This window comes from Lissotriton helveticus, chromosome 4_1 (assembly GCF_964261635.1).
Source record: "Lissotriton helveticus chromosome 4_1, aLisHel1.1, whole genome shotgun sequence".
NCBI classification, from domain to species: domain Eukaryota; kingdom Metazoa; phylum Chordata; class Amphibia; order Caudata; family Salamandridae; genus Lissotriton; species Lissotriton helveticus.
The window spans coordinates 510,027,030-510,040,747 of record NC_136063.1 but is presented as its reverse complement, the minus strand read 5'-3'; the positions used below and the strand labels follow the sequence as shown (position 1 = coordinate 510,040,747).

The window sequence follows — 13,718 nt, the reverse complement described above, 5'->3', positions numbered from 1 at the left end:
CACCACCTGCAGCACTGCTGCTCTCTCCTGCTAGATCTGTGACGGGCTTGGCTTTTTCGATCTCTCCCTACGGGGCCTTCTCCTTTGTCTTTTCTGCTGGTCTCCTGATTGTCTCTTCGTCTGGTGACCATTTCCCATCAGAGTCCCAGCATTTTACATTTCTAACAATGCCCAGGCTGTCTTAGGGTCGTCACAAAAATGGGATTGCCCATCTGATATTAAGCGCAAGCAGGCAGGGAACATCAATGAGTATTGGAGTCCCTCGTCCCTTAGGGCCTTCTTTACCTCCAGATAGGATGCTCTTCGCCTCTGCACTTCAAGCGTGTAGTCCGGAAAGATGAAGACTCTGATATTTTGCCCCATCAACGGGCCATCAGACCTCGCTTTCTGCAGGAGCAGGTCCCTGTCCTTATAGTGCAGCAGCTTGGCCACAACTGGGCGCGGGGGGGCAACTCGGCGCCGGTGGTCACCCTGGGACTCGGTGCACCCTTTCCAGTATGTAAAAAGTGTACAGTCCTTCAGGCACCACTACTGTTTGGAGCCAGGTTTCGAGGTAACCAATCATATCTTGGCCAGCCACTTTTTCAGGCAGGCCCAATACGCGGATATTATTGCATCTGTTGTGACCTTTCGCGTCTTCTGCTCTACATTCGAGTATATCCACTCTGGTCGCCAGGATTGGTGTGATGTCTCCACCTGTGTCGGGGCCAGGTCTGCTATTGTTGCCTCTGCAAGTTTTACCCGTTCCAATAGCTTTTGATGTTCATTACGGAGGAGCTCCAGTTCCACGAGACCATGCTGATATCTTGGTGGAGGGTAGTCTTAGTATCTACGATAGATTCTAGGATCTTGGTAAATTGCTGCTGTTCTGGATCTATCGAGAGCTGTAGTTGTGTGTCTGGTTGTTGCAAGGCCTGAGGGTCTTCATGCGCTGGGGGGCACCCACTGATTTGGTCCGTGGCTTATCCCATGGTGGAGCCAGCTGGCAGTCCCTTCAGCTCGCTCCTTATGCAGGGAGAGTTGTGCAGTATTTCCCACCTTAGGCAGTGCTTGCCCCTATGTTCTGGGTTACGGACTTGTGGTGCACTTCTGTGCGGTGTCCTTGTCAGGCCACCCTTCCCCCAGTAGGTCTCAGCCGATGGCACCAGGTAGGCCTCTATCACCAAGCCCTCTGCATCTGGGCGGCACCCTCTTCTCTCTTCACCCGACTGTCTGTGCCCCAAGCCGCGTAGCCAGCATCTCTTATGTAGCCCCGCTGCCTCTTTAGTTATTAATGGGCCCCACTTGTCTCCAGGTGACACTGTTCTGCATTCTGTCCATCAACTGTTGTTTTTGCATTTGTCACCCCGAGTGGGATGGGTATGCTCAGATGTGAGTCCCATGCTCTCCACACCACTGGAGTCAAGCTATCCTGGCTGAAGACGGCTGATAGCCAGAAACCGGTCCTAGGATGCTTGATTCCGGTCCAGGAAAGACATGGCTTGGCAGTTCGGGCTGGACTGTTCCCATGAGGCACAGGGTCAAGGCTGATTTGCATATGGCCATGTCTGAACTGGGGTGGTGTGGAGTGCAAAAAAACGATGGATTTAGGCCCAGATCTATGTACTGGGGTGAATGTATGACATTGTTCTGCATTCTGTCCATCAACTGTTGTTTTTGCATTTGTCACCCCGAGTGGGATGGGTATGCTCAGACGTGAGTCCAATGCTCTCCACACCACTGGAGTCAAGCTATCCTGGCTGAAGACGGCTGATAGCCAGAAACCGGTCCTAGGATGCTTGATTCCGGTACAGGAAAGACATGGCTTGGCAGTTCGGGCTGGACTGTTCCCATGAGGCACAGGGTCAAGGCAGATTTGCATATGGCCATGTCTGAACTGGGGTGGTGTGGAGTGCAAAAAAACGATGGATTTGGGCCCAGATCTCTGTACTGGGGTGAATGTATGACATTGTTCTGCATTCTGTCCATCAACTGTTGTTTTTGCATTTGTCACCCCGAGTGGGATGGGTATGCTCAGACGTGAGTCCCATGCTCTCCACACCACTGGAGTCAAGCTATTCAGGCTGAAGACGGCTGATAGCCAGAAACCGGTACTAGGATGCTTGATTCCAGTCCAGGAAAGACATGGCTTGGCAGTTCGGGCTGGACTGTTCCCATGAGGCACAGGGTCAAGGCTGATTTGCATATGGCCATGTCTGAACTGGGGTGGTGTGGAGTGCAAACAAACGATGGATTTAGGCCCAGATCTCTGTACTGGGGTGAATGTATGACATTGTTCTGCATTCTGTCCATCAACTGTTGTTTTTGCACCTTGTGTGCCCCTCCACCACTGCTCAACGGAACCTCCGCTGCCACCGTCCCTCTCATACGCCTGCCTGTGATTTCCACTGTTGCGCCTCTGTTCCATGCACTCCTTATGCACGCTTACCCATTCTGGCAGCTCCCGTCCCTGTGCTCCGCTCTCACAGCCACCGTTGTTTGCGCGTTAGCACTTCAACCGGAGGCTCGCTCAGGCGCCCATCCTGGCCACAACAGCATGCCGATAACGCAGTCCGCTGGTTAGGCAAATCGCCACCGCCGTCTTCGGGCCTGTTCCTCCAAGCGCGGTCAGCCAGCACCTCTCCGGCTCCATATTGGGCTGTCTTCACTGCCAGCCGCCTCCTGCAGCCCCCAGCGCCCATCACCGGCCAGCCATGCACGCAGTGGGGAGACCGCCACTCTCCTCAAGTCTGTCCCTTCAGTCAGGCGCATTCCGGCGGCCCCGCCGCCTCCCCCGGCCCTCGCCTCACAGGCCCTGGGAGCACAGCTGCAGTCTCCGCTTTTCGCTGCTGTAAAGTGGGCCGCTACAAGATTTTTGCCCACTAAGTCACCTACATGCCGCTCTGCCTCCTGGGGGTTAACTGTGGTTGCCCAGTGCATTCCGGTCCTCAGGATTTGCAGGATAAGAAACAGGCTGGTGTGGAGCTCAGGGCTCACACGTCAGCCATGTTCTGCGGTTAGACCACGCCCCGGAGATGCTGGGCCCTTAACATCATTAAAAAAATATTGGCAAGAAGCAAAAATATTTTTGGGTCTCAAAACGCACACATTGCGTTTCCGGACTGAAGGGAACTATTTGTGTGTGGATGTGCCTCTTGTGAAACACCAGAATCCCAGCACTCACAGTGATGGGAGCCAGTGGCTCAAATGAATTGAACCCTTGTCCCATGCTGTATGCTATAGTGGGATCAAGAAAATGTGAATGACACAACAACAGACCAATAGAATAAGAATCGTGTCTGAAAGCCCCTATAAGTACATTATATATACAAACATTTCCAACAAAATAAAAATGTCTAGCTCAGACCTAAAAATGAGGGCAACAATAGTCCAGCAAAAGAGGCAGTTGGCCAAACTGTTGTGCTTCACTGTTATTACTTAGGGTTTGGGGAACCAGGAGTGACAGCACAATCCCAAACAGCCTGAAGTCCGGATCATTATGAGGGTAGCGGCAGCTGGCTGCAGGAAATGGTCATGTTTAGTGAAGCCGAGAAATGCCATCCTTTTTTTCACACAGATCAAAATGTCTCTATTTTATTCAATGTAATGGGTGAAGGCTTTCACTTTGCCCGCCCTTTGTCAAAAGGATTGGGAAATAGAAGGGTAGGATTTGTAGTAATGAAGATTACTGGTAAATCATACATGCAGTACTGCCACGCCACCCCTTTTTGTTCTAGTTTTTACACAAGAGGCACACAAAGTGATAGGTTACAAACTGGCATAATAGCAGATAACCCCAGACCACAATATACTACACAACCAGTCAATATATTCAAGAACCACAAATTATTAATGATTCCACAATTCTAACAATAATAATGCCAGATCGGGAGCAGTAAGCATCTTTAATCTGAAGACGGTAATGCAATAGATGTTTTCCAACTGACCAAGGAGCCTTCCTACCCTGCTTTCTAGAATGCAACAAAACGCTTAACTATGAGGCAAAAAGTGGTAGATTGTTTTTATTGTTTATTTATTTATAGATTTATAAAGTGCACAGCTACCCAACAGGGTTTCCTGACGCTGAGCAGGACAAAACGCAAGCCGCCAGTTTCAGAAGAAAACATAGAAGGATTATAGTTGGCTGTAAAGGAAGGTCTTTAATTTCTTATGAAAGGCTAAAAGCGAGTGACACATCCTACGTTCTAAAGGAAGAAAATTCCAGTTTAGGGCTGAGATAGGCGAACAAGCAGGCTCTCATACGAGTGAGACGGACTCTGGGAACAGAGACAGAGAAAGCCTCTCTGATCTCAGCTGTCGAGTGGGCACATACGGTTTGACCAGGCTTGTATCTAGGGGGGTGTCAAGCCATGTTTGGTCCGGAATATGTAGCATAAGGCCTTTACCTCGATGCACTTGTTCACCTTGAGTCAATGGAGTTCATGGAGCAAAGATGAGGCTGAGGTATGTCAAGGCAGCCGAAAAAGAAGGTGCGCAGCTGCATTTTGTATGAGCTGTTTAAGTACCTTAATACTGCCCTACACACATCAAGACAGTGCCAGAGAGATTACCCAGGAGAGCCAGAGAGGGGGAAATAGAAGGCTAGGAATATTCCTGACAATTAGGAAAGGAAGGCAAAACCTTTGGTCCAGAAACTGGATTAGACCGAAGAATCGAGGAATCACCCCATTACAACGCACCTAATTCTTCCAATATGCTAGCTAAAGTAATGACCATTAAAATACTATCCATCATTTTAAAGCCCATATAATTGACAGGCTCTGTGAGTTTAAACAGGTGAGCCTGGAAGGAATTTTTCCAGACCTAAACACAAATTCCACGTTAGGATATGAACGTAAAACTTAAGAAGTAGACCCACCAGCAATTTGCCCTCTGATATACCACCATAGTGATCCCAGGTTTCCCAAATGGCTACTCATTCCACCACTGGAGCATCAGCTTCTAAACTGCTGCAATCGTTATATGGCAAAGCATGAAAAACTTTGCTTGAGAGGTCAAAAGCAAATACCAAGCCCTCCTCTTCCTCTTTCATCCCTAGTTTCACGTGCAAGAAAAATAGAAACAGAAAAAGAAATGCAGGATCCCTTTTTGCCAATTCAGGGAAAGGGTGCTTGATCACCATGCCCTGAAATCTGGATATTTGATGCATATTTTGAAGGGGGGCTGCCTTAAATGGCATCATAAGGGTACTGTAGTTCTGAACTTCTGGCAACTCTACCCTGAATCCTTCCGGATATTGAGCATTCCGCGTAGGAGGAGAATTTCCTGTTCCTCTCATCCTCCTGGACATTGTCTATACCTTTAATTTGAGGTGTTGACAGGCCCACCTCTAAGACCAGGTTTGTCGCATGTTTTGAATGGGTGAGCTGATGTTAATGTAAACGTCAGCCACCATATTGTCAGTTCTGTTGACTGCCTTGTGGATGATCTTCTGAGAAAAAGATTTGAGAGCATTGAGCACCAATTAACAGGAAATAGTTCTCCTATACCTAAAGGACCATTGACCTGTGCCTCCTAGAATACAACTGTCGCACCCTAAAGGAAACTGCTGGTATCCGCATTTATGGTAGCCTTCACAGGAAGTGGCAGAGGGTTGCCCTTTCATTGAATGCCATTACTGTGAAGCCCCGGGAAATGGGAGCAGTGAGTAAAGGTGAGGCATAAGGACAAATATTTGCCCAGGGTTTGAGAAAAGGGTAATCTGCTAAGCCATGCCTTCCCTGGACCGGTCCAGGGAAGGCATGGCTTGGGCAGTTCGGGCTGGACTGTTCCCATGAGGCACAGGGTCAGACTGATTTGCATATGGCCATGTCTGAACTGGGGTGGCAGAGTGGGCTAAAGAACGGTGATGGATTAAACCCAGATCTGTTGACAGGGTGTGAGTGTTTGATTGGTTCAGATGCTCCGTCCATCACCACCCCCTTTTGTACAGCTTTACTAATTGGTCATTGCTTTTCGCATACCTATGTTACTACCTTGGTTTCTTACTCCTTGTGTGCTCCAGGGGTTACAGTATCATTGAGTATAGCAATCTACTACACTGTGTTTGCACTCTCTTCGCAGCAAGAGTGTAGTCTGATTTAGTTCTGCAATATATACATTGTTACGCTATTGTACTGCATACACTGTTTTCTAAAGCCTGGATGCTATAGTGGATGTGAGAGTAAACATACCCACTGCTACCGATTGTAAAGTTAAGCCTGGTTGAAGCTGTGTTGTTCAACAACGTTTGTATTGCAGTGAGTGAAAACAAGCTTTTATAGGCTTTTCCCCTGGAATCAGCCCTGCTTTCCCCCTCAAACTTTAATTGAAAGCCTCCTTATCCACCCCCTCCCCTCCCCTCTAATATCTTCTTATGGAGACGTGAAGGAGATTGTGGGATGGCAGTTTCTTATGGACATGAAAAGATCCGATGGTTGCTCCCCATTTGAGACCACAGACTTCCATTTGCATCACCTGAGATAGCGGTCCAAAGAAATACTCTCCTCTTGGTTCCTAGGGTGTAACCAAGATTGTGATCTGCAGCAGTCTGCCACCATGATTGCTGTTTCGAAATCTTGCTGCTCTGTGGTCCAACACGGCAAGCTTTAGAATAGTAGTGACTTCATTTGCATGTATGAACATGGGACCAGGCCCTATGTTGCAGACATATCACCCTAGACCTGTAACGGCATCCTTCCATGCAATAGTCTTGGAGCTGAGATCCACCCTCAGGCGTATTATGAAGGACACCCCATTGAAGTCCTACTACTTTTTTTGTGAGTAGTGGGACATCTTACAGTGTATGAGCCTTCCATGCGATGGGAGAGCTGGGCAGATACTTTCTGTGTGTTGCCCACCAATCCTGGGAAGATAATATTGGTAAACTACTAATACAGCTATGAGTGGATGCAAATATCTTCTACATGCAATCCCACCACTGGTGCATTAATATTGATGAACATACTGGGATCTGACTAAAGCCAGTTTGGAAGCAAAGAAACTGGCAGTGGTGTTCTGAGATGGAGACACAAAAATAGAGGTAGATGTCCTGGAGGTCCATAGATACTAACAGTTGCTTCAGGCAAATTAACTCTTTGGTCCTGACCCACTTCTCGTCTTTTGCATGTCCACACTGGTTGAACTGCCAGATATTTTTTGCCAGGAATGGGGTGGAGTAAAAACCTGTTCCCCACTTTTGCCTGGTGACTGGTGTAATAGCCTGCTTCTCAGGTAGTTACACGTATGCCCTCCTGTAAGATGTACCAAATGCCAGGATCTTTTTATCATTATCTGTCTGACGTTTGGTGGAAGGACTCTGAATTCTATATGATAGCCATTTCGTAGAACAACAATGACCGAAGCATTGGTAATACATTCTTCCTAGTTGTTGTGGCTTAATTGGACCTCCAACCAATCCATATTCTGAACGATTCAGTCTAAGGTAGCCAGGATTACTGTTGAGATCATCAGTTTCTTAGCCTGGGTATAACCAGGCATGGGAAATTACTGGATGTCAGCTGCAGGAAGGTAGGATCTTTCTGCATGGTTACCCCACGTTTTGCTGTTGCTAAGCTATTATTGATTAGTCTGACTGGGATCTTGCTCATCAGGACCCCCGTCTCTCTGCTTTTCCATTTAAATTGTTATGTTCAGTACTTAGGTACATCCCAGATTGGATACTGGGGTACCCTTATCAGTCCCCAGTATATGGTACTAAGGTACTCAGGGCATAGGTACTCCGGAGGTCCCTCATGGGCCGAAGCATGCATTATGCCACCCATGGGAGACCATTCAAAATGGAACTACCGTCTGCCATTGCTGCTGTGTAAGCTGGTGCTAGCACCACTTACTAAAGATATAGGTTTCCTATATCTATGGTCACTGCACTTACAACCTATAAGTCACCCCTATAGCAGGCCTTTGCAATCCTGATGGCAGGGTGCTTGCTTCTAAGTGTGAGGTACCCCTGCATGAGGAGTTCACCCCTACAGCCTAAGGAGTCCATTCTCTTCGGTTGTAAGTGAAGCAGTAATATACCATATAGAGGGGCACCGCGTAATTACGCGATGACCATCTCGAAATTGGCTGCAACTAATCCTATCATGTTTGGTATCAAACATGGTGGAATCATACCTCCCACGATCCCAAGCACTGGAAGAGCCCTCCGTTAGGCTCTCAGTGTTCCCAGAGCCAGCCTTCTATACCCAGACCGCACAAAATGGTTGCTGCCAACCAGAGGCCCGATTCTGCCCTCCTGGTGCTGAGCCAAGCTCGAGCAGGGGAAGGCAGAACAATAGTCATTCTGTCACGGGGAGGTGTGACCACCTCCCAGACAGGATTTAGTGTATTGGGACCGGTGGGTGTGCTTGCCAACAATGCAAAGTCTGCATGAGGGGCACATTTGCTGCCTCCTTGCATAGTATTGTATTGTATTGTATTGTGGTATACTTATATAGCGCAGCCTGTCACCACCAAGGGCATCCTGGCGCTTTTGACCCATGATCCAAGCAAAAGCAATAGCTCAACCCGCCCTAGGGAAAAGATAAGTTTTCAGATCCTTTCTAAAGGCTGAAAGATCCTCAAGACCTCTCAGGGATAGGGGCAGGGAGTTCCAAAGTTTGGCCGCCGCTACTCTGAACGAACGACCACCCATCCTCACTCTCTGGAAGCGCGGGACAACAAGTAGCCTGGACGACGAGGAACGCAGAGCTCGAGATGGAAGGTACCAGGCAAACATTTGCCGCAGAGGAATTGGGCCCAGGCCATGAATCGCCCTGAACACAATACACGCTGCTTTATAGCGTACGCGTAAATGGACCGGCAGCCAATGGAGTTCCTGCAGCGCTGCCGTGGAAGAGCTGTGGTAGGAGCGGGAAAGGGCGAGTTTGGCAGCCATATTTTGCACCCTTTGAAGCTTGGCCATAAGTGTTAACGGAGCCTCCAGAAGCTGTGCGTTGCAGTAGTCGAGTCGACTTAAGATGGTACTTCGCACTACTTCTGGTCTGGCTTGCTCAGGGAGAAGGGGTAAAACCTTACGCAGCATGCGGATCAGCATCATACACGTTGAGGTGGTCTTATTCACGTGCAGATCCAGCTGCAGGTTGGGCCCAAAAATGACGCCCAAATTGCGCGCCGATTGTGCGGCTGACACCGTCTCCGAAAAGGATGGGGGCCAAAAATCAACAGGGAGATCTCGGGGAACTCGGTCAGTGGAGCAATGCAAGACCTCTGTCTTGGTTCCGTTGAACTGTAACGAATTCAGACGGAGCCATTCCGCTGTAGCCTGGAGCCAGTTCAAACCAGCTCTGGCTCAAAACTGGACAAATGACATGGGAGTAAGCTCCCCTGTCCAGACCCTCCCCAGGGAGGGTCCCCTGAATCATCCTAATCCTTTCCTTGGAGTATTTAGGGCTTACCTGTGGGTGGGTCCTTAGATTAGTTGTGGGACAAGATTCAAATCAGACACCACTCCTTCTTCTACCATCTGGGCACTCTGGACTTTGCTGGACTTCGGGTGGTGTCTACTTCGTCTCCCTTCCAGTCTGCTCCATTTTCTGTGCATTTGCACCATACAGGAAACTTTCAAGGCCTGTGGGCATCAAAAAACACCTGAAGGAATCTCCCGAGAAGTGAAGGAGTCACTTCCCTGCATTCTCAGGCACTGCAACTAAGCTGACCGGTCTGTTGATCCTGAGCTCCTCTGGACTCCTAAAGGTTCTGCAACACAGTTGGTGGTTCTCCACAGCTTTCGTGGCCTGCCCTGCCCTCTCACCAAGTTTGAGGCCAGTATCCCTCATGGGAGCAGCAGGAACTGAACCCCTGTGCACTGCGTTGACTTGCAGTTGCAAAGGCTTGTTGGATTCCTTCCACCAAGATCTTCTGGCTTGAAGTAGCCCCAACCTCAAGCATCTCCAGTGACCAAAGTCTTCATCCACATCACATTGTTTGGCCCGTGGCCTGCATATTTTGGTGAGCTGCTCGAGGTCCTCTTGTGACTCCAGTGCCTCCGGCCTGTGGGTCCTGTTGAGGGTAATCTTTGCTTATTTTGGGATCACCTGATTTCTCGGGTCCTGCCCTGACTCCCGGCTCGTGGTGAATCCCCTGGACCTTGCTGGTCCCGACATTGCACCTACTTCGACTTCTGCATTGGTTGCATTTGCCAAGGCTTGTTGGTGTTCCCACCAGACACTGACCCCTCAGCACTCGACATCCGACGTTGGACAGATCGTGCATGGCTCCTGGTTTTCCTGAGCATCACCTGGTCCTCACAGCTGCAGAGTCAATGTCCTCGTCAACTCTCCTGCAACTCCCGACATTGGTGGGCATTCGTCTTACAGATCTCCTGGTCACTCCTCACTGACAAAGACTCTGTCCCCTCTGCTTATAGGTACCTCTCAACTAGAATCTACCTTTGGATTTCACCGAACACTATCTCCTTCAGAAGCGGCACTTTCCTGAAGTCCTCCATAGGGTTCGACTGCGTTGGCCGTCACCAATTCACACCTATGCACCTGGCTTCCCTTGTGTAGGTAACGTGAGTACTAGGGTATCCATGGGTGGGGTGGCTCTCTAACCTTCTGTCTTCCTTGGAGTTTCTTCAGGGTCCACTGGGAAGGGTCCTTAATCCCAACCGCGTCTAACACAGAGTTGTATGGTGCACGTGGTCATGTTCGCACACTGCACACACTCTCCGTGGGGTTCCTAGTCACTCACCTTGGGTGGTACCTTGGGTCCCCAGCACTTCTACATCCTCTCAAGATTGTCTTGACCTGAGTCGTGGTTCTATACCACTTTCCTAGTGTATGGTTTGGTCGCATATGGGGTCCACAGTGCATTTCATGCTATTTACTTGATTTCTATGCAAAGTATTGTGTGCATTGTGCATATCTCTGGATAGTAGATATTTGTATGTGTTTAATAGTATTATATAATAAGTACACATTTTTATAAATACCTTGTGTGTTTCTTTTTCACTTAATCTATACTATAAAATTGTGTTCTGGAAAAACAAACTGCTTTGCATTCCTACTGGACTAAGCCTGAAGGCTGCTCTCCACAGCTACCACTTGGAGAGCTTTCTAAGGTTGTCTAAGACCTTTAAAATCACCATAAGGGTTGTCTGGACTGGTGCAAGGTGCTAACTTACATAAGTGGACATCATATACCAGACCAGCTTCTCACAGCAGGCTACAGGGTTTGTGGTGGCTGGAGATGTTCTCTCAAATATCATTGCTTAGAAGGCTACCTTGGCTGCCACAGGCAGCCATGCAAAATTTCCTCATCTCAATATTTGTTCTGTATACCCTGCTCTGAGGATGAACCAAAAAACCTGACCCCTAGAAGGGTACATTTTCATCAGTTTATTCATCTGGGTGGAATCTTACCAAAATAAGTGGCACCTGGCAGCAAAATAGCCCCCCGCCCCTTGCTACAGCTGATGCTTACATTGCACCCATGGAGATGTAACAGAGTAGCTGGATCTGCCACTCAACCATGGTAGGACCTCTGCATAGCCACCACCTCATCCACTGCTGGACATAGTACTCAAATCCTGCAGCTGTGACTGAGAAACATAGACACCATATGTATTGATCCTCACTGCCAAAAAGAACCCAGCCTAGCCCTTCTTGAATGATGCTTACAGTCTCCTGTCTACTAAATCTAACAGGGTTGCATCTTATACCATGGTAATCCTGTCTGCGAAGCTGGGACTCAGAGAATCCACTTTCAGAGATTTCAGAGTATCCCTCAAAGGATATACATGTGACATGAATTGTGGCATGGTTGTCTTGTCAGGTTTCATCCGCTTACAGATCAAGACTTCCTTCATGGATTCCAGCGTTGGAAATTTAGAGGCAGCTCCAAAATTGTCGAGAGAGTCATCTTCTTCGGATGAGCACTGCACACATAGTGAGGTTCTACTACAAATTTACCAAAATGTCAGTCAGGCATTACTTTGAATTGCATTTGCCCTAGGACTTGGCCATTGTCTTGACAGACGAAACTGGCAGAGTGCCCCCCTCAGCTCCTTTTTAATTAAGAGTGCACAACATACTTGTTCTTGTAGGCTACTGCACAGCATATTTTGTCGCCTGCAATTTACAGCAGGAGATATGCAGAGAAGGCAACCTCTGTACTCTTAAGGTGGGGGTGTGCCATATTTTCACTTCCTGTGTCATTCAAGCAATGTGGAGAGGGGAAATGGTCACTGTAGTCACAGCAAGACGTCTCATGGCTTAATCGGAGCCAGTGGTGTCCTGTGCTCCGCACGAGCAATTAATTGTCAACACTGGTACATATGATAGTTTGACGCATGGTGTCTAATTTAGAGATGTGTTACAGCAAACAAATGATGGACGGAATGCTGACAATGCAAAGTAAAGTCCACATTTGTAAAGCGCACAATCACCCGTAAGGGTCTCTAGGCGCTGGGGGCCGTCGGGAAGATTAAGCGAGCTATTGCCCAGAGTCACATGGTGCTGGGCTGACCTGCCGCCGGAGCCGGGGATCGAACCGTGGTCCCCAGATTCCAGCGTCAGTCGCCCTGGCCGCAGCGCCACACCTCAACATTCTCCCCATTCAAAAGATCTGGGTTAAATCCATTGTTCTTTTGCCCACTACGCCACCTCATATTGGACCCAGCCACATGGAAATCAGTCTTGACCCTGTGCCTCATGGGAACAGTCCAGACCCAACTGCCAGGGCAGGTCCTGCCTGGACCAGAAACAAGCATCCTGGGACCGGTTTCAGGGTATGTCACCCTTCTTCAGCCAGGCTCGCTTGAATCCAGTGGCACAGTGAGCAAGGGACCCACGTCTGGGCATACCCATCCCACTTAAGGCGAAAAGTGTTACAGCAAAAACAAGTCTGGGCATACCCATCCTACTTAAGGCGAAAAATGTTACAGCAAACAAATGATGGACGGAATGCTGACAATGCAAACATTCTCCCCCAGTCAAAAGATCTGGATTAAATCCATTGTTCTTTTGCCCACTACGCCACCCCAGTTTGGACCCAGCCATGTGCAAATAAGTCTTGACCCTGTGCCTCATGGGGACAGTCCAGACCGAACTACCAGGCTAGGTCCTCCCTGGACCGCAAACAAGCATCCTGGACTGGTTTCAGGATAATTTAGAGATGAGCACCACAACAAATATTTATTAATAATTATGCATTCAAAAATACTAATACCTGCCGCAAAAAGAGATTCTTACAGCTTTGGGGACCTGGTGTAGTCTGACTTGTCATACTTTTAGGAGTGTGATGGTTAATAGTTTTGTTTTGGCAGTGCTGGCAGGGGCAATGGGTAGTGCCAGCTGTAGTGACCTCCTAACGAGGGCCCCGTACTTATTTTAATACAAATTAAGCACTGAGACCTTTCACAGTGTTTGTACACCATCAACACTCGCCAGACTGTGGAAGCTCTAGCCTACTGTTGATGCGAGCACACCATTGCTGCTGCCTCCTCCTGCCACAATAGTCATCCAGGCTGCCGTATGCACTACTGCATCCGCCCTTCCAGCAGTGTCCAGTGGCCTATGGCCAATATTCACCTTTTAACAGTCATTCACAATATTTGGCAGGAGTTATTTCTCAAAAGTTTATAGTGCCAGTGTTCAAGCAGTAAATTGGACCCTTGGCCTAATTTTGGGAAAACTGCAGTCTGCACGTTTTGCAAATTGTTTAGGAGTCCATGAACTGGAGGCCCAGCCACACCCTGCAGTCACAAGCCTCGG

The 13,718-nt window shown here is 48.5% G+C and overlaps 1 protein-coding gene across 1 annotated transcript in view; it reads left to right on the top strand.

Annotated features, from left to right (window-relative positions):
* Nucleotides 1-13,718, top strand: part of LOC144828707 (myelin P2 protein-like) — a 95,466-nt gene that overhangs the window by 63,176 nt on the left and 18,572 nt on the right. The gene's annotated exons all lie outside the window — the stretch shown is intronic.